Consider the following 22562-nt stretch of genomic DNA (forward strand, 5'->3'; position numbering starts at 1 on the left):
TATCGTTATGGTTTTGAAACAAAGAACACCATGTAAACAATTCATGATTGAAGACGCTGTAACAAAGATGTATAATTAATTTTATGAATTTGTTTCACCTAGGCTTAAATGTAATTATTACTGCATTTTATTTTTAAGTTTAAGTTTGTTAAGTAAACGGTTTTTAAAACAACAGGTATTGAAAACAAATCGTAGAGATAATTTGATTTTCTTTCCAGTGTAATGATCCCATATATATTGCTTCCGATTTAGTTAAAAACTTAAATTGTGAGTTTTCCACCTTTGGTTCCCTTTTCACAGGCGTCGTCGCATTTTTATTCAAAAGCCTAGAGGAGTAGAGAGACGACATCCCAAACTGGCTTCCTTATCTTTTCTTGTCTTTCTTTATTTGACACGTTAAAACTGAAACCAGCTTTGTCCAAAAGACATGAGCATGATTTTGCTTCGTCAAATATATACATTCCAGTGGCATAAAATATGTACTCGTTTTATAAACCTATGGGATAGTTTTTTTAATTACATTGTCAAAGAAATGAATAACGGGAGCCTTATACAGGTTTTCAAATTTGAAAGCACCATCAGAATTGTCTGCCATGTAGAAATTGTCAATGTTCTAAATAATATTTAGAATCGCAGTTAAAAATGTCAAATTGAAACAAATACAGCTTGAATGCGGTTCTAGTATTAACGCATTTTTAGTTGTCAAACTTATAAATTCCTTAAGCCTTAGGTTATATGATTTCAAAACAAGAGCAGTGTCATACAGGAATTGCCGCATCTTTTATTATGACTCTTAATATTCATATTTAAAATTTGGTTATTGACATGTGTAAATAAAAAAAAAGTTTGGACTATGTTTCTGAATAACTTTTTTTAATACTGCGGTGAATTAGATTAGATTAGAAAATTTTCTTCAGAAGTCATGTATCACCTCCGGCTAATTCCTTGTTAAAGGTTCTTCATTGTTGACAGGAGTTGTTTTTGAGCGTGCTTCTCCAAATAAATTTGAATGAAACTAGAGAAAAAGTACAAGCAGTCCACGATCTAACAAATGGTTTACGAAACAGTGTAAGTAGATGTGAAGTCGAAGAAATATTGTCTCAACATACACTTACTTTTAACGAGCAACTCCGTTAGCGCTGACGAGACAAGTTCAGCGATTTATAAAATGTTCTCCGCTGTACGGCGTAACGCGGTTATATGTATTATAGCGCGGATAATTGAAACAATTGATCGTGTCAAGATAGATGCAATTGTAAAATACAGCTAGCGTACATGCCTGAGTAGTCCGTTAAACTAGACCGTATTGTGAGTCTAAGCTTATCAATGAGCAATCTCAATCAGAACTACTATTATTAAACACTATATTTTATTCGCTGTACCATATGAAACTACTTGAGGATTTTAACACTAAAATGTAATGCTATTGATCGCATCACCAGAAATATAACAATATCGGTTAAACAGAGTGGAAATTAAAAAATCCCGGATGTTAACGTTGGTTTACTCAGTGTAATATTATGAAAAACATGATATAGTATACGTTTCAAAAATAGTGTTCAATGTAAGGATACAAATGAAAATATTTAAATATAGAATCTGCTTTGAAAACTAAGGTCTTGTTGAAAGTGTTTCAGTTATTATCGCTTTAAATGAGTTATCTCAATTAAACCGAAGGTATTACTTCATATTTTTTATGTTGGTCTACGAAATGATTTTGATGAACTTATTCATCAATAGTAGAAAATGAAATCAGTTATATCTAACATTTGAATATAACTGTGTAATCACTGTTGAAGAGTACCCGAATTTATGGTTTTGAACAAAATAAAATACAATTGAGGCACTTCTTTAAAAAGTAGAATGTTTGTGTAAGAAATAAACAAGAATCCTGCTATAGTTGTTTCAATTTAATTTATACTATAACATAATCAGTTATATTCATATATACATACTAATTGTATGTTTTCCTTTAAATTTCCAGTACAACGGATTACCGGAATGATTATTGTTTTCCACCAATAATCTTCGAGTGCCTAATCTAAACATACAACTAAATGAGTGTTTTTCCTGTTGGACTGCCTGCCTCCTCGGGCATAAAGAAGACAGCTAAATGTGTATTCGTGTACTGGACCGTTTGAATATATATAGATATATTAATTGGATTAGAGATATAAACTACTGGACGGTGTGTATTCATACGGAATCGATATACTATTAGTGTTCTTGTGATATTTCGGTATGACATACAACGAGGACTAAAGGAACAAAATCAATATCACATTTGACCGCATCTCGAAGTGGAGAACTATTCGTTTTGATTCCGGATTCAATAGAATCTTACAGGTAAGACGATTTTTCAAACTATGATTGAACTGGTACATTGTCATTTTTGTTAGCTATTTATAAATATGAATATAAAAACACATATTATAAGAAAAATGAATATAATCATATTAGATATTAATAAATATATTATTATTTATCTGGTACTGCAAAAGGTACATCCATAGATATAGATTAAATATATTATAATACTTTTAGCGAAATTCTACATGTGGCCGCGTTAAATTTTATTTTCTTTAGAAGATTCAATGTTAATGACCGCAAATTATCATATAATGTATTAATTCTGAGGCATTTGTAGTATATGTGCCAATTAAGAATTTGAGTGTCTTTGATTATTTGTTTCGGAAATTTTATAACTCATGTCATGTTCTATTTGTTGTGATGAAGTACGCGTTTAACTGTGTTTGCATGATTTATGTCAATGAAGTCAATTAAATGTTCATTGTTACACAAGTTCGCATCTGGAATTGATTTCTGAGTCGCTGTTTTGATGCTTAATTCGAAAACGATAACCTCATTGATATCAATGCAGTATCAGCATGCATATTATGATTGGATTTGATTACGATTGCCCAATGGATTTAAAGGAGAAATTGTCTAAGCCTTGTTATCATCGTCGATGTAATAACAACAAGACAAAATATGATGCATAACATCAAGTCGGCGCGATAAAAAGAAAGAAAAACACATGTATGTGGATCACCAAAAAGTTGTTTTCTTCAATGATAACATGAAAAGTATACATATGTTCGAAAGACTAATTTCTTATAGTAGTGTTTTAATTGTTTTTGTTTATGTGAACACGCTTTACTGTTATGAGTAAATTAAATGTGCATAATAAGACTATTCATTATGAGGGTATAATTAAACATTTATTCGTTTGAATGACATTTGCAAAACAAACAAAACAGTATGAAAGTTTTTCAAAACTTTCATTAGAATATGGAAAACAAGAGCATGAACTCTAGGAGATGGGAAACATGGGCATGGACTGTAATATATGTGAACACGAGCATGCACTTTAAGAGACAGAACAATTTATAGGAGATTAACGATATGGGAAACATGAGCATGTACATTAGGATACAGGAAACATGAGCATGAGCTGAAATAAATGCAACTCAGGAGCATGCACTTAAGGATATGAAAAACATGTGAATGGCTCATGTATTAAGGGAAACATAAGCATGAGCTTAAGGATAAGGTGAACATGATCATGAGCTTTAGGATAAGGGAAACATGATCATGAGCTTTAGGTTCACGGAAACATGAGCATGAGCATTAGGAGAAGGTGAACATGATCATGAGCTTTAGGATAAGGGAAACATGAGCATAAGCTTTAGGTTCAGGGAAACATGAGCATGAGCTTTAGGATCAGGGAAAAATGAGCATGAGCTTTAGGTTCACGGAAACATGAGCATGAGCTTTAGGATCAGGGAAACATGAGCATGAGCATGAGCTTTAGGATCAGGGAAACATGAGCATGAGCTTAAGGTTCAGGGAAACATGAGCATGAGCTTTAGGTTTACGGAAACATGAGCATGAGCTTTAGGATAAGGGAAACATGATCATGAGCTTTAGGTTCACGGAAACATGAGCATGAGCATAAGGAGAAGGTGAACATGATCATGAGCTTTAGGATAAGGGAAACATGAGCATGAGCTTTAGGTTGAGGGAAACATGAGCATGAGCTTTAGGATCAGGGAAAAATGAGCATGAGCTTTAGGTTCACGGAAACATGAGCATGAGCTTTAGGATCAGGGAAACATGAGCATGAGCTTTAGGTTCAGGGAAACATGAGCATGAGCTTTAGGTTCAGGGAAACATGAGCATGAGCTTTAGGTTCACGGAAACATGAGCATGAGCATTAGGTTCACGGAAACATGAGCATGAGCTTTAGGATCACGGAAACATGAGCATGAGCTTTAGGTTCAGGGAAACATGAGCATGAGCTTTAGGATCAGGGAAACATGAGCATGAGCTTTAGGATCACGGAAACATGAGCATGTGCTTTAGGATCAGGGAAAAATGAGCAAGAGCTTTAGGTTCACGGAAACATGAGCATGAGCTTTTGGATCAGGGAAACATGAGCATGAGCATGAGCTTTAGGTTCACGGAAACATGAGCATGAGCTTTAGGTTCACGGAAACATGAGCATGAGCTTTAGGTTCACGGAAACATGAGCATGAGCTTTAGGTTCACGGAAACATGAGCATGAGCTTTAGGTTCAGGGAAACATGAGCATGAGCTTTAGGTTCACGGAAACATGAGCATGAGCTTAAGGTTCACGGAAACATGAGCATGAGCTTTAGGTTCAGGGAAACATGAGCATGTGCTCTAGGATCAGGGAAACATGAGCATGAGCTTTAGGTTCACGGAAACATGAGCATGAGCTTTAGGATCAGGGAAAAATGAGCATGAGCTTTAGGATCAGGGAAACATGAGCATGAGCTGTAGGATCAGGGAAAAATGAGCATGAGCTTTAGGATAAGGGGGACATGAGCATGAGCTTAGGAACAGTGAAAAATGAGCATGAGCTTTAGGTTCACGGAAAAATGAGCATGAGCTTTAGGATCACGGAAACATTACCATGAGCTTTAGGATCACGGAAACATTAGCATGAGCTTTAGGATCACGGAAACATGAGCATGAGCTTTAGGTTCAGGGAAAAATGAGCATGAGCTTTAGGTTCACGGAAACATTAGCATGAGCTTTAGGATCACGGAAACATTAGCATGAGCTTTAGGATCACGGAAACATGAGCATGAGCTTTAGGTTCAGGGAAAAATGAGCATGAGCTTTAGGATCACGGAAACATGAGCATGAGCTTTAGGATCACGGAAACATGAGCATGAGCTTTAGGTTCAGGGAAAAATGAGCATGAGCTTTAGGATCACGGAAACATGAGCATGAGCTTTAGGATCACGGAAACATGAGCATGAGCTTTAGGAACAGGGAAAAATGAGCATGAGCTTTAGGATCACGGAAACATGAGCATGAGCATTAGGTTCACGGAAACATGAGCATCAGCTTTAGGTTCAGGGAAACATGAGCATGAGCTTGAGGAACAGGGAAAAATGAGCATGAGCTTTAGGATCACGGAAACATGAGCATGAGCTTTAGGATAAGGGAAACATGAGCATGAGCTTTAGGATTACGGAAACATGAGCATGAGTTTCAGGTCCAGGGAAACATGAGCATGAGCTTTAGGTTCACCGAAACATGAGCATGAGCTTTAGGTTCAGGGAAACATGAGCATGAGCTTTAGGTTCAGGGAAAGATGAGCATGAGCTTTAGGTTCACGGAAACATGAGCATGAGCTTTAGGTTCACGGAAACATGAGCATGAGCTTTAGGATCAGGGAAAAATGAGCATGAGCTTTAGGATCAGGGAAACATGAGCATGAGCTTTAGGATCAGGGAAAAATGAGCATGAGCTTTAGGATAAGGGAGACATGAGCATGAGCTTAGGAACAGTGAAAAATGAGCATGAGCTTTAGGTTCACGGAAAAATGAGCATGAGCTTTAGGATCACAGAAACATTACCATGAGCTTTAGGATCACGGAAACATTAGCATGAGCTTTAGGATCACGGAAACATGAGCATGAGCTTTAGGTTCAGGGAAAAATGAGCATGAGCTTTAGGATCACGGAAACATGAGCATGAGCTTTAGGATCACGGAAACATTAGCATGAGCTTTAGGATCACGGAAACATGAGCATGAGCTTTAGGATCAGGGAAAAATGAGCATGAGCTTTAGGATCACGGAAACATGAGCATGAGCTTTAGGATCACGGAAACATGAGCATGAGCTTTAGGTTCAGGGAAAAATGAGCATGAGCTTTAGGATCGCGGAAAAATGAGCATGAGCTTTAGGATCACGGGAACATGAGCATGAGCTTTAGGAACAGGGAAAAATGAGCATGAGCTTTAGGATCACGGAAACATGAGCATGAGCATTAGGTTCACGGAAACATGAGCATCAGCCTTAGGGTCAGGGAAACATGAGCATGAGCTTGAGGAACAGGGAAAAATGAGCATGAGCTTTAGGATCACGGAAACATGAGCATGAGCTTTAGGATAAGGGAAACATGAGCATGAGCTTTAGGATTACGGAAACATGAGCATTAGCTTCAGGTCCAGGGATACATGAGCATGAGCTTTAGGTTCACCGAAACATGAGCATGAGCTTTAGGTTCAGGGAAACATGAGCATGAGCTTTAGGTTCAGAGAAAGATGAGCATGAGCTTTAGGTTCACGGAAACATGAGCATGAGCTTTAGGTTCACGGAAACATGAGCATGAGCCTTAGCTTTAGGTTCAGGGAAACATGAGCATGAGCTTTAGGTTCAGGGAAACATGAGCATGAACTTTAGGTTCACGGAAACATGAGCATGAGCTTTAGGTTCAGGGAAAGATGAGCATGAGCTTTAGGTTCACGGAAACATGAGCATGAGCTTAAGGTTCACGGAAACATGAGCATGAGCTTAGGTTCACGGAAACATGAGCATGAGATTTAGGTTCACGGAAACATGAGCATGAGCTTTAGGTTCACGGAAACATGAGCATGAGCTTTAGGTTCACGGAAACATGAGCATGTGCTTTAGGATAAGGGAAGCACCAGCATGAGCTTTAGGTTCACGGAAACATGAGCATGAGCTTTAGGATAAGGGAAACATGAGCATGAGCTTACGTATAAGGAAACATGAGCATGTGCTTAAGGATTTGGAAACATGAGCATGAGCTTTAGGATAAGGGAAACATGAGCATGAGCTTTAGGATAAGGAACATGAGCATGAGCTTTAGGATAAGGAAAGCATGAACTTGCGCTTAGTGATACAGGATACATTAAACGTCACATCAAATAGTTCAATGTGCTAAAGCGGAAAGGTTCGAAATGTTATTGCGAACAAGCAAATACAACCTTTGTTGTCTTATCTTTTATTATGAACTAAAATCTCCCAAACAAATTTTCTAACTGTTGATATCGAAAACATGGAAACGATAAGATAAAAAGCAAACTCAATTTTTTTTCATTTATACTCGCAGGACTAAGTAGTTATTTTTTCTATACCACTTATGAAAACGAGTAAGTTCAAACGTTATGTTTCACGTGTATACCCTTTCTCTTGTTACTATTCACAACATCAAAAATAACTTATCTAGATTGTTGTTTGATGTCGGAAGAGACGATATCTGGAGAGCCTTTCTAATTTGTAATGGATTTACCAGTCACTTACACATTCTCAACAATTAAAACATTTAACATTTACATATGTCTCTTTAATGCCGTTGTTTTCAAAAAGGGGGTACATAAATCATAAAACATAACTGAAGAAAACTTCATTTTTCAGCAGTAATACAAACCAGGTTATATTTCAAATTGCGTATGTGCGAATAAAGACTGACATTAAAATAATTTAAAGTATTGTAGTATTCTTAAGAGTAGAAGCTGCAGAACCAAGTATTCATTGGAAGTTTCTTCTCTTAAATGAAACACCCACGGCATCGTCCTTTTCCTGACACGGGTTAATGGGCCAACATTTAGTGCCAATAGTTAATATATCAATTAACGTGACAAATACGTTGTCAGAGATCGCAATTTTGATTTATCATATAATAGTAACTGTAGGGTCATTTTCAATGAGGAACAATAAAGCATGTCACTCATTAAGGCCGTTGCGTAGTGTCTGTAACTATTCACTGAAGCAAAAATGTGTGTTAAGAAACTGTTTTCATCCAGCACTTACTAGGTTATTTTTAACAAACTGACACCAAAACATTCCGCTTGGTCGTCACATTTCGTTGGCATGATACATTGTAACGATTTCATCTGGTTTTGGAAGTTAGTGCAAAGAGTTATACTTTTCCCTTATTTGTCTGACCAATATTTATGCAAAAAGCAGTCAATTTGGTATAATCGTCTCCATCGAATACTTTTGCGAATATTGACGAAGCAAAACAAGATTTAATGCATAGCTGAAAATTAGCACCTAGTAGTATACGTAAACACTATGTAATAGGCGAAGACATAATCTGGTGTAATAAGATTATAAACGGATGTTCTTTTTAACTAATTGATAGTTATGGATTTCATTCCCAGGCGTACTTTCTTCTGGTTCCCCAAAATAGACACCATTACTGCCCAGGAAGAAGGCTCTAGTATGATATCTTTAGCTTTTATCATTAGTCACAATATAGCTTAAAGGAGTATGAAATAAAATATCAACTTCGTACACAAAACGAATATAAAATTTACAAGTAATTTCAACGTCTAAAGTATCTTCACTCTAAATTATATATGAAAATAAGCTTAATTGTTATTCAAAAGCGAATTTATTATGCATACATCCAATAAATGAGTTAATTTTTTCGTTCGATATCTATTGTATTGATCAAATGTCAAATTATTTTGAGAATTATAGCAATTCTCCCAGTAAATATCAGCATGGTACAGACGCTTTAAATTTCTAAGAAATTTATAGCTTTTTAACACACATAAATATATCATGGTTGCTATCTGATACCTAAAAAACCATTCTGATTGCAGACAGTAATCAGCGCACTTTTTGTATAGTTTCATAAATCAAAAATTCTCATTTTTTTGTAGAACGATTGAAAGAGGCAAGGATTTTTTTTATTGTTCTAGTGCGTTAAGTTTGTGAAAAAACAACAGAATATTATTGTATGGAATGCAACAGTCAATTGGTGCAAAACAGTGTTGCCGTTTGCTGGACAAACTTGCAATGTATATATTCCTCATAAATAAATCATTGATGCAATGGTAAACTTATTGTAAGTGTATGCATGTATTAAGCTGTTTTATTGCAATCTTGTGTTTGTTACTATCATGGACTTAGTTTCAGATAGCAATCAGGATTTAGATATGTTTAGCAATCAATAAGACTCGTCAATCGTCCAGCGGGCTGCTCCTTAATTGAGAGGATAATACACAAATAAGTTGCTTATTCCACCCCAAATACATTCCAAGACATCATCTGCATAATAACAATAACATAGACATTTGCAAAATCATTTCCGGATTATACTTTAGTGTATAAACAATGAAATAGATACCTCAAATATACTCTAAAATATCCGTTTGAAATTATTGTAGTGGCATTTCAGATTCTTGAGTTGAGGTATGCAAAAGTAATTCGTTCTGGATGTTTTATGTTTTATTCATTGTAACATATTTAAGAATTATGACTCTGTAACATATAGAAATTAAAGTCATAAAATAACTAATGCCTTTCGTTCATTGATGTATATATTTAAACTTTATACATTTTAAAGCCGAGTGGAACAGACAGACAACACCAAAAACTGGCTTTGCCCAAAGCAACTGGAAAACTCAGATTTTGGTTCGCATATTTTCCAGACAAAAACAACACAAAAGCCTAAATGTATGCTTGTTTTGTATTCCTTTTGGGGAGGTAGAAGAAATAAATTCGGTGCGCCTTAAATAGGTTTCATTTTTTGCAAAAGCAACGTAAGTGGTGTATGGCATGTACAAATTGGTACCTTTCTGAATATATTTCGGAATTGCATAAACATTCGCTCAATTGAAAAACAATCCGGCTGAAATGCGGTTTCAGCTTAAACGCATTTTAGTGGTCAGAATAAAAAGATATTGCTGCCTTAGATTATTTGTTTTTAAACAAAGAGCAGTGTATTCTTTCTTGAAGTTATTGCAGCGTTTTATAATATAAATTGACTTTTCCATATTTAAAATGAGCTTATTATAATGTGAATGAATGAATTCCTTCGATGGTATAAAATAACCCGAAAGTCTACTTCTCCCGATTGAACTCCTTTTTCGTAGATTGTTCCAAAAGTGACTATTCTACATTAAGGTATACAGGTAGTTTGACGTGACTGTAATGTGTTATGTGGTGTTGTGACGGTAAGTGTCTGTTACTTTCACATCGTCTTTTACAAGAACATCTAATTAAATTGTCGATTATTCTGCTTGCAAATGTAGCCATGCAATTTTCCGGAGACAAACATATCGACATATTGACAACGTATTGACATGGACATCCATATATTAAGTATCAATTTATAAAACTACATTGACATGTAAACGTTTCGAAATATAATATTAATTGTATGTATACACTAATCTCAGACCGTATAAAATGTTGCGTGCATGTATATATTAGAAAAAGTACAATTTGTCACTGAACAAAACTGAGACTGTTAAAAGGAGTACATGAAGCCGATTGTATGAAATTAGTTACATTTTGGGGTTGGCGACTGTTATCCGACATGTGTTTTGGTTGGTGAATGTTTATCAATTAATAACAAGTAGTAATGAAGTCTTTAATGTGTGCAAATGTATCAAAATATAAAACGGAAACCCTATTATCGCTTTATACGATTGATTGTCGTACGCCTTCCAATGTTCGGCCATTGACTGTCTTGACCCTTCGAGGTAATTTGATGTAATTTAGTGTTCTTTAAAAAACAAAGCAATACCGCTTCATTCGGATCTAGTGTCAGTGACGTTGGTTCTTGTGATATCGCCGCAAATGCGTTACCTTAATAAAACAGATCTTGATATTATACATTCAAATATCAGAAACACATTCAACTTCTTGTTGAATTTTATTGTTCGGAATAAAACAAATATGCAACATTGAAGTTTTTCTTATCATTTAAGAGCAATACTAACCGTCGATATGGGCTTAAGATTTTTCATCAGGGGGGAAGAACAAAGTGATAATGATTGGGGAATTTGAAATAAGGCAATTTATTTACTAAACATAAGAAGTGTTTTTGACAACATTATTTCTGTTCATCATATTGCTTGTAATGATATTAACACTTGTTTACAAATAGCAACTCCAAAGAATTTGCCTAAAATGCTGATTTTATTCCTTCAAATTGTGTTTAAATGTACAAACGTCATTGCATATAACAACAATTTATATTATCAAACACATGCACCTTTTACAATAGTGACAATCTTTGTCAAAGGAAACGTAATTAAATGTTTTCCAGTTTATTTTTTTCCAAATAATCAAACAAATATTAGTACAGTCTATGCAATCCAATGACTAGGTGTAACCGTTTATCAAATGAAGGTGCCAATATTGTGTTTATCTAAAACTATTTTCTGTTTTGTTTGATTCCATCGCTTTTGTTTGTTTGACAACAAGTTTTTAATTTGTTTGACAGGTGTTATTTCATTTTTTTTCTGGGATTGTATTAAATCCTCGAATTGAACGACGGTAGTGCGTTTTGGCTGGTTCTGTTAAGTTTCACCTGTAGGAAACTTTTAAAATCGATCACGATACAAGGAGTTGAAATCAGATTTGTAAAGATAATTCAAACTATCATCGGCATAGAGGCTAGCAATGAGCGATGATTTGTTTTAGGAAATTTAATGAATTCAATTTAAAATCCACCATTATATTTAAATCATGTGACTTAAAGGATAAAAACAAAAAGGCATAGGATGGATGTATTGTTAAAATAGACGTCAAATGGCGTCATGTCGACCCCGTTGAAAGAGCCGACATAAAACTCTTCAATGCAAGTGTAATAATGAATAACATTAAGTTGAACAATCAGCAGATACTTACCATGTTTATTATGACATAGGACGTAGCTACGTTTCTACTAGGTGTTCTATATAAAAAAAACACAGAGGTTAAACCCTAAACTTCGACATACCGTCAAGTTAATCATTATAATTGACCGTAGGGTTTTTACATGATATTGGTACTAAATGGGAGTTTGGACTATGCAAGGGCATATCTAATGTTGTTATCCGTCGGTAAGCTCCCTCAACTCAAATTACAAGTTAAAAAACAGAGTCACTTATTCGATGGATATGACAGAAATTATAGTAAAATATGAAACTTCTTTAATACCTTGAATTAAATTGGTGTCATATATGCTTATGTTTATTACTCCTTTAGTTTAAATGGATAAAACTGTAATGCCTTTCTTACTTCTTTGTAAGGTATTATTATATATAACAAAATCATGTTTGTTGTCCTTTTCATTGAACGCCTAAATCCCTTGTATAAAGAAACATGAAAACTCTAAAACAGAGCAGCAATATCAACCAATGATAAACAGCCAAGGATATGTTTCGTATATTTCGTTTCAGTGCTTCAGATTGTTGATGAAAGAATAACTTAATAAATTAAATAGCTATACACCAGCTAAGGCTTATTTACTATATAAAATGAATTATCATAGACTATATTTGAGCTTGTTTCGCATGCGCTTCTAAAATGAAATTGAAATAGATATAAAGGGTAATTTTCAACTGTCAATGACCGTGCAACACTACTGTCCAATGTGGCCATGATGGTTCGGTCAATATATAACCATAAACTACAGCTTTTGCAGATAGGAAGACAAAAACACATTGTCTCAAAACATTATATCTCACTCGAGACTCCGTTTCCGCTGACGAAACAATTTTATAGACGTATGCAACTTATTTCCGCTGGAGAACTGTATTTTATCGCTGAGAAATGGTGGTGTCAAAACAGATACAATAGTACAAACAGCAGACGTATATGCATTATAAGTAAGTTGAACGAAACTGTATTGTGAGTAAATTTGCTGATCAATTAGCCGAGACTTATATTGCTCTTCCAGAATGTATTTTTTTCCGATGTACGAACTTAAAATCCATTTTTGCGGTAGTAAACATACATTGTTATTTATGCAGCTTTTCCTACCTCATATATTTTAGAATGACTATGTTTCTTAACTACGCATCCTTCACAGAACTATTCAAGAAAATTTCAGGACTATATTCTAGGAATCAGTCTGGCATTTCATCAGTAACTACGCCTCTGCACCTATAAGATGTTTGTGCAGAATGATGATGTTTTCCTATTCTCCTCGGACTAATTATGCTTTTGAAATCTGACTTGAAGCATAATTTGGCATCATTCGCGAATCTCTTTATGGCTTTATTGTTTAACCAACCATTTTGATTTGAAGTTGAGCGCATTGTTGTTCCTATACATCTAAGCAAATGAACGTAAAATATTGCAGACATCACTTTAAAGGCATGCACAGGAGAAAATACATGCGTATTTCTTGGATCAAAGTAACCAAGGTTACATAATCACCCAAAAAACACCCAAAAAACAGACAAAGTAATAGAGAAACGAACAAATCACATCACAATAACGCCTTCATGTTATGCGGTAAAGAGTCGTATATCTTAGAGAATTTAAATAAAATAGAGTTTTATTAATCGATTAAGTGAAATCTTTGCTGAAACCTTGAATATAAATTCTGAAACTGCATAACTAATATGTCGACAAAGACTTAGTGTGTTTGTATTCGTTTGAGGAAGATGACAGCTAAAACCAAAAACTATGTGTTTTAAATGACGTTAAAATAGCTGCGATCTATGTCCGATATTGTGGAGTTAATCGCCCAAGTCGTTAAATAATGCTGGAAAGAGTGTGGAGGGACACAGAAACAAGCGTTTTAAAGGGGAATAAAAAACAACATGTTTTAGATTTATGCACGGAATGAATTCGGGCTTCGATATTTCGTCTTTATGCTAGACGCGAGCATTATGAAATTGGCTAAACGTAAATAAATTTAATAGTTTTTCTAATTGAGAACAACAAGGAATCATCTTTACCGATGTTTGAATCTTAATTATTATAAAATGCAGTAGGGACATTGCAGACGAAAGAAATATGCAAAAGTCATTGACCTAAATTTTGACATTTCATGAAACCATGTATTATTCAAAAATAAACTAACATATAGTAGTTTGAAGTCAATACCTTAAATATAATGTTTAAAAAAGCTACAGTTCCAGTACATACTTAAGTCCTCACATACATTGCTAAGGGTTTATTGATTTTATCAAATAGTTGATATGCTTTACGGTGCCTCATTTTATGACAAAAAAATGGCACATTCTCATGCCAAAATAATACTATAAGCTAATCTTCGGTGGAATGGACAGGAACAAAAACAGTTATGGTGTTACCAAAAACTGATTGAAAATAGATTTTGTCAGGCAAATACAGTCCTGGAGCAGTCAATATTTTGTATAAACCCATGGGGAAATAGTTTTTACCTATTGTTGCTTGACAATTTAATTCTCGGATCTATTTTTTTATAATAATGCTTAAGCAAAAACAAATCGCTTTCATAGATGCAACATTAATTGTGGGCATACAGTTTTAACGATAAGCGGTGCATACGTGCATGATTGCACTCAATTTGAACTAACACACAAAATGAATGATAGTGTGGTAGAATGATGTTTTCATTAAAGATGGTTTCATGAATGCTTACTACATGTTCTGCATATGAAAGTCCTTAATGGAGGAAGCTAAGAATATTCTCACTTAAAGACAATTTCAACACGATCACTTCTATTCTTTTATTAGGCGCAAGTCGAAACACTTCTGAATCGCTGTTGGAAGTTTAGAAACATGGCTATTGGCTTAGCTGGTAATATCCGGAATCGTTTTATCAGCAAACTGCACGTCTTCGCTAAACAGCAGGAAACATGTACTTTTGAAACCAATGCCTCACAAATATTGGTGTAGGAAGCCGCTTAATGGGATAATAAGATAAAGAAAATGAGAAGCAAACAAAACCAACATCAAGTGTGCAGGGGCAGTCACGGTTTGTCAAAAAATAATTATTCAAACGATTCATCGATCATTTACAAATAAAAAGATGCTTGGTTACAACGAATGTATAATCTAAACGAAACGATTACATTTTCTTCTACAGAAAATGATTTTACTATTAAAGCAGCCAAGTGGTGCTTTAGATGTTCACTGCCACAACTATATTATACACATTTTTTGCTGTTAGCTGGCTAGGTAAGTTATGCTCATGAATGATTCAATGGCACTAATTAGAATAACTCGCATGCCCTCTCATTTACTATCATTTCAATAAATTTCTCAGATATTTTTTACTTATTTGAATGGCATTGACAAATATATTTGCCTATTTACATACAGGCAATATACCATTATATACCGAGAAAAAATATTCTGCAGAAAGAAATCTCTACACTCAAGCTATATGTTTCAATAATGAATGATATTTAAAATACAAATAAGTACTTCATACAATATGAGGATAACCCGTAGTTTGACTTTTCTTCTCTGTAGCGATATAAAATTATTGTATTAATCGTCGTGTAGTGCTGAATATCAGTGAAGAAATTATTGAAAGACCATACGTTTTACGACGACAGACTAAGAAATTGAAACGTATCCAGTCTGATCACCAAAACAACGGAAACATATAGTAAAGAAAGAAATGCTTGTTTATAAAAATAAATCATCTAAATGTAGATATTTTGATCTAGCTCACGTGATATAACATTGCTGTACTTCAAATCCGAACACATGGACGTCAGAGGAATATAAAGTGTAGGTGTTCATTTTCTGATCGAGATAATATGATTTTATCTTGTTTTTCTTGACAAACAATCAGCGCTTAGCCCGGGCAATAGGGCGTTGACAGTATTGCATCTATCATACCTATCACACCTAGCTGTCAAAGCACATTCGCCATCAGACTGAGATTAAGTTTTTTCAAACTTTGGACGCAATGCATACTAAACGATGATATCCAAGAATGTATTAAATCACTAACGCAAGCTCGGAGTGTCAAATATTCATTATCCTATTTATTTACTGGAAAACTGGGATGTACACGGAAATTAAACTTCGAAGATACGGTGAAGTATTTGAATTTTTGATTAACCTGTGTAAACTACAAATGTGTTAATCATTGAAAGTTTTTAAACATGTCTAGGAGGTTTAATCTCATGATTACTTTCTTATCAGTCAATATTGTCATTGTTTCAAATCAAATTTGCTTGCGCTATTTTAGTAAAAAAAATCAATACATTTCTTCTCGACCGTATGATTAAAAGCATGAGTTGAAGCAACAATTTAAGCTAGGCTCCGTTGCTGTGACCAATAGAACAGTACACATCACGTATCTAAGACTTTGAGTTTATGTTAAGCACACAATCAGTTATCCAGTATTGGTAATGTTATCGTTGCTGGTTATTGTAATTCGTACATGGTATTTCTACGGCTACTCGGTGCACTTGCTCGAAAGCTTAAATATTGCTTTTACTATTTGTGCCGCGACGGATTACACCTTTGGCAATTTCGGCAGTGCTCAAGGTAGCAGTGCTAATTTGCATACAATAATGACCTAGACTGGACCAGTTAAAGCAACGTTCTTCTGTTACGATTGGCTGCAAGAAAGTAGATATATTGTTTTATAAAATTCACGAATGTATAGATATTTCGGCATCAGCTGGGTTGATAGTATTAGTATTCTCATGATCAGTTTTTGTCCAAACAGCAGTATTTTAAACATGATGGCATATGATCAGCATTGTTAAAACTAGTATTTATAAGCGATGTTTTAGGTGTGAAAAAGTCGTGACATTAATTTCGATATCGTAATAAATTAAATTTTACGTGTAGGTAGAATTATAAAGTATTCTTAAAATTGCTGCAGTTGAAAAACATATTAAATGCGCTTCGCGTGTAATGTTTTAAGTTAATACTTTAGACATTATATTTTGCTGTTGCCTCATTCCTTGGCGATATGACATTGTTTTTATCATTTATATTAGATATAGGTTAATCGTCAGCTGAATAGACTGAACCAATATTGGGGCCGTACAATTTTGACCAGAACAGTTGTGTTATATCTACGAGTGTCTTATAGTGTGTGAGTCACACTGGAACTATTATACAACTTAACATACATTGTATGCATTTCTTTGTCTTATGTTCAGTGTCTTATCTGGCCCTAAAACTGTGCAGAATTTATTCTAAAATGTTACCTACTTGGCTTATCCTGTAGTTTGCAGTGTAATAAATTGTTTAAATTGGAGATCCGTGATTGCCTTCCTCATCTGCCTACTCGTTTCCACAAAACAGTCCTGAAAATGAAAACAAAAAACATACTCAAATGCAATTTTAAACACGTCCACTATTCCGTTTCCGTTAGTGTAAACTTTTCTGGATTGTTGTTGAAAACTGAAAATCATTGCAATTTAAACACGTCCACCATTCTGTTTCTGATAGTATGATACTGTCTGGATTGCTGTTGGAATCTCAAAACATTGCAAATTTTAGAAGTGTTATTATCAGACAACGTTGTATCAGTAAACTGCAGGAATTCTATAGACAGCAGGAAACATGTAATTTGGAAACCAATGCCTCTAAAATCCCGTTACGAATCAGAAGCCATTGTTAGAGTCGATTTGGTATTTTTGAAATGTTTGTACTCAAATTCAAATTAAACCTTGTGTTCTCAATTCTGTTGGCACTGTTGATGCGAAGGCATTAACATCAATATTAATTGGGAGAGGGCCGTAACTGATGTTGGCATAACTCGTGACCCAATCCCTTTGCATGTTTGATTATATATTGTCGGTCTTAATATTGTGTTGAAATTTATATTGATATTGTCATTGTGAAATGTGTTCTCAGGCAGTTTTCCAAGTGTACTGTAAACCAATACGCCGTTTTGTAATTGTAGTTATATTCATTTATCAAATAACAGTTTTCGTTCTCTTACCGCGGGAGTTGCCACATTTAATTGAAAAATTGCAATATTTTCTGCAATTACCGAATCTAAATTTATTTTCGTTTAGTTATTTTATTTTTCTTATTAAGGACCTGGAAGGGATCTTAGAGATCTTAAAATAGTTTGTTTTATTTTGTATAAAGCTAATAAAGCCGTTCTTGCAGAAGTTGCTAAGATGTATTTAATACAACAGTCTCTTTTAAACTGAGATTTTCAGACAATAAATCACATTTTGGTAGTAAGTCAATCCTTATGTTTGCCTGCCTGTCTGTGAGTAATTAGTTCATTGTGGGAATCAGTCTGCCATTTCATCAGTTACTACGCCTCCGCACGTATGATATGAGTGCGCAAAATGCGTGAGTGTATTTGTGTGTATGGTGTTTCCTTGAAGCATGTTTTAGCATCATATAAAATATCGTCATTGCTAAAATGTTTAACCAACCTTTACTCTTTAAAGTTGAGCGCATTGTTGTTATTAAACAACTGAAAGTCAAGAACTGCCAACATTACTTTAGGCATGCGTAGGAGAAATCACATGCATATATTTGGATCAAAGCCACCAAGGTTACATAATCACCTTACACAAAAAATAATTTAGAAACAAACAGAGCACACAAACATAAAACCTCATTTAATGCAGTAAAGAATCGTATATGGTTATTTTTATAAGTCGATTAAGGGAGATCGCCGCTGACTCCTATAGTATTTATTTTGACACCGGGTCCCTAATATGTCAACAAGGACTTTTTTATTCCTTTGAGAAGGATGAATGCTAAATAACAAAATTATGTGTTTCAATTGACGTTAGAACAGCTGCACCTATTCATAAGATTGTGAAGTTAGTCCAAGTTGTTAGATAATGCTGGAAGGTGAGTTGAGAAACACGGAAACACAGAAACAGGCGATTTAAAGCGGAATCAAAGAGTCTTTTTCTTAGATTTATGCGCGGAATGAATCCGGGCTTTGATATTTCGTCTTAATGTAAGTCCCGAGCCTTATGGAATTGTATTCAACGGAAATAAAGATAATAGTTTTTCTAATTGAGGACACCAAGGAATGATCTATACCGTTGTTTTATGGCACTTTTTCATATGAATAATTTCCCTGATAAAATAGCATTTTTATGGGCTAAATTGCTTTTCTTTGCTCCTTTGTCAATATTGGCAAACGCCTTAGTCTGAGTTTGAGATTTAAGACAGCAAACATTTATTTATTTTTAATGCTTTTCTTGAATAAAATTTTAATTAGCATTCCCGTATGCAATGTTAATGAACATCAATTTTCTAATCATATATTGTAAAAAAAAATATAATAAGAAAGGTTTCAATATTTCTGATTTATATTTCTGAATATGTTTGCACCTTCAGACTATGATACTTAGTAAATATGTGCCAGGAAGCATGTTCATAGTTTCATGCAATCCCAACGAAACGTAATATTTATTTTAACACAAACAGCGTTTGTATTAAATCTTTTGCATTGAAGTAAGAATATAGTGCTAAGAAATAAATGCTTAAAAAGTATAGTCCAACATTTCCCGAAATGTTTTCAGTGAGAATTGTTTTTGATTTTTGAAGTATAGAACCCAGTATTTGAACGATTTAAAAAAAAAATTGTACTTAAACACTAACTTGATTAAATCCGAGACTTAACATTATTCTGTTTTGATTCCACTAGAGTGAGTGCGGTCTAGTGATATAGTTTTATTCCTATCACTCAATTAGTTGTTGGATTGATCCCGCCCAGAAAAAATAGTTGTCAAGTGTTATTATGTCCTCTCAAAAATGTGAGTTTTCGAAAGTAAGATTTATTTACGATTGAAATCGCCCGCCAGGAATCGCCGTAAATGCCTTTGCAGATTTCAAGTACCAGCCAATCAAGTATACTCCTTTATGCTAACATTAGCACTAACCCTGACCCTTTCAGATATTTTTAGAGAGATGCCGAACATGCAACTGAATATTATTCAGACTTTAAACGGTAATTAAATAATTGCCTTGTAGAGTTCCTTAAGGAACTATCTCCAGTAGTTGTCACATAGATTTGAATATCTCTTATTAAGTGTATGTTCCCCTTTAGTTAATTCGCGTTGAAATACCATCTTGGTTTAATATACGGTGTGTTCACTTGTTTGAATTAATTTACATTACTTTATTGTTAACTGTTTTACTAGGGTGTCAATGATCATGTCCATGTTAGACGCCCAGTAAACATTGCTGAGATTCATTAGTATTTATGTTTCTACATATGTTTCCCAATTCGAATTATTTCCTATACGCGTTTTGTCCAAATATATGCTCATATTTTCTTGCTATACACTATTTCAATTTATGTTTCAACTTTATATTTTTGCAACGTTTTACTTCGTTTTACACGGAGATTTCAGCGGTTTTACGTTCACGTTCGTGTCGCTGTGTAATTTATCATGTTAGCAAAGAATTAGTACTTTACTTCATACTTCATGATTGTGAATTCTGCCGAACGTATTTTCATTTTCTTGTAAATTAATTTTAATGCTATTACTATTAGCTTCAATGAAAAAATTAGGAGGTCATCAATACTGATACTGACGTGTCCTAGTTGTTTGAAATACACGTTATTAATTGAAAAGAAAAATGCACTTAAAATGCCTGTTTGTTGTTGTAGTTTATATGCGCAGTAACGAGAATAAAAAGGCGTTTGGAAGTACATTGTACAGTATAAAGTCTCAACTTTTCGGCCGTTTGGCATTGATATAGAGACAGTGTATGGAATCATACTGATTGCTATTACGTCAATTTTAAGCCATTTGTAAACCAATCAGTTTGCACGTTATCAAACACATTGCTAGGCGAGGGCTAAAACAGTTTTTCCTCTTAAGTCGAACGGCTTAATAATCAAGTGGTACGTATCAGGATCTTATCTCCAGTAATTGTCACATATATTTGTATAATTTCAGTCTTTCAGTCAAAACATAAGGTGCTATCGTATGTATTTCTTTCTGTAGCTTAAGTTCAGGTTTTTTTCTTTCACTAGAGTAATAGTATTGTTAAATGTTAAAAATAGTGCTTAACACCCCCAAATCGCTTCCATAGATATAACTTTTATAATGAGCATAACGCATACAGTTTTATCGATATCTGGTGCATGCTTGTACTCAATTTGAACAAACACACAAAACAAATTATAGTGTGGTAAAAGTTATGGTTTCATTAAAAATGGCTACATAATTGCCTTCTACATATTCTGCATAATACAGTCTTTATTGGAGGGAGCTTAGAATACTCTTATTTTAAGCCAATTTCAATACGATCACTTCTATTTTGTAAGTCGTGACACATTGTGACTACTGATGGAAGTTAATAAACATTGCTACTGTGAAAACTATTTATATCTTGAATCGTTCTATCAGCGAACTGCACGTCTTTGCAAAACAGCAGGAAACGTGTACCTTTTAAACCAATGCGTGTCAAAACTGTGTAGGAAGCCGCTTAATGTCAAAATAAGACAAATAGAAAGAGATGCAAGGAAAACCAACATCCAGGATTCAGGGACAGTCACGGTTTGATTCTCATTGACAGCAACGGTAGGTGCAACATTGTCATTGTCCCAAATTACCGATAATTATTGTTGGCTCCAATGACATTTAAAAATTATTTGTACAGCAGCCGCTTTAAGTTCGCGAAACAAATATCTAAGCTACTTGAATATCATTTCGTCTTCATTAAATAATGTGAAACAAACGTTTTATCTAGCGTCAGTAGACGTAATTGAAGATAACTTGATAGCATTATACATAGACTTACTATTGTTAAGAAACTAAATAATGTATAAAGATGTATCCCCTCATTGTAAAAATGAAAGAAGGAAACAATTTAGTTTTAACTTCGCAATATTTAAAAGGAAATGCAGTGTATTGTAATATGTTTTGTTTTTCTTTTTGAATTTTTTTATACTTTGTGCTACATGTTGATTTAATAATATTTAATATAACTGTCAAAAATAATTATTCAATCGAATGATCGATAATGTACAAATAATAAGTTCTTGGTTAGTACAATGAATGTATGTATAGACGAAACGTTGCAAGCACGCTTTTCTTCTACAGACAATGACTTTACTATTAAAGCAGCCAACTGATGCTCGAAGCATTCAATGTCGCAAATATCAATTATACGCGTTTAGTTATATACCATCATGCTTCATTTGCACAACTATGATCTATTCAGAATAACTCTCAAATCCTCGCCTCCATCAAATTCGTGTAGTCACATGTTTCTTGATGGGTGATTTAGATGCTATTGGATTTTCCTCTCGCTAATTATTATTCAGCTGTATATATTGATATGATCATTTGCATTTAAAACGTCTAAAAATGCCTTTTGTCTATGTCTGGGCATTTAACTGTATATAATGTTATGTTGATCGCCGAAAGAAAACTTCAAAAGTGCATTTATATCGCAGTGTTTCGCTAACGTGTAAACTATAATACTTAATGGAAATTTCGTCAGATAATTTAAAATTATTTTAATGGCCTAGACAACTACATATAAGCCCATTTACATACATCATGATTGTAATTCATCATACACCAATAATGTATAATGCATTTAAAACATTCTACACCGAGAAGCCTCTTCATTA

General features: G+C 34.2%; 1 protein-coding gene across 10 annotated transcripts in view; it reads left to right on the forward strand.

Moving 5' to 3' along the window:
• LOC128234062 (corticotropin-releasing factor receptor 2-like) overlaps positions 1–22562 on the forward strand; it is a 339798-nt gene that overhangs the window by 117902 nt on the left and 199334 nt on the right. For 7 of the 10 annotated variants that reach the window (XM_052948041.1, XM_052948072.1, XM_052948030.1 and 4 more), the window contains one exon: positions 1985–2346. The gene's annotated coding sequence lies outside the window, so the exon portion shown is untranslated. Of the gene's footprint in view, positions 1–1285; positions 1418–1451; positions 1678–1984; positions 2347–22562 lie in introns of those variants that run through there. The other 3 variants (XM_052948100.1, XM_052948079.1, XM_052948081.1) reach the window with 3 other exon arrangements.

The sequence above is a fragment of the Mya arenaria genome, chromosome 1 (assembly GCF_026914265.1).
Source record: "Mya arenaria isolate MELC-2E11 chromosome 1, ASM2691426v1".
Classification (NCBI taxonomy): Eukaryota; Metazoa; Mollusca; class Bivalvia; order Myida; family Myidae; genus Mya; species Mya arenaria.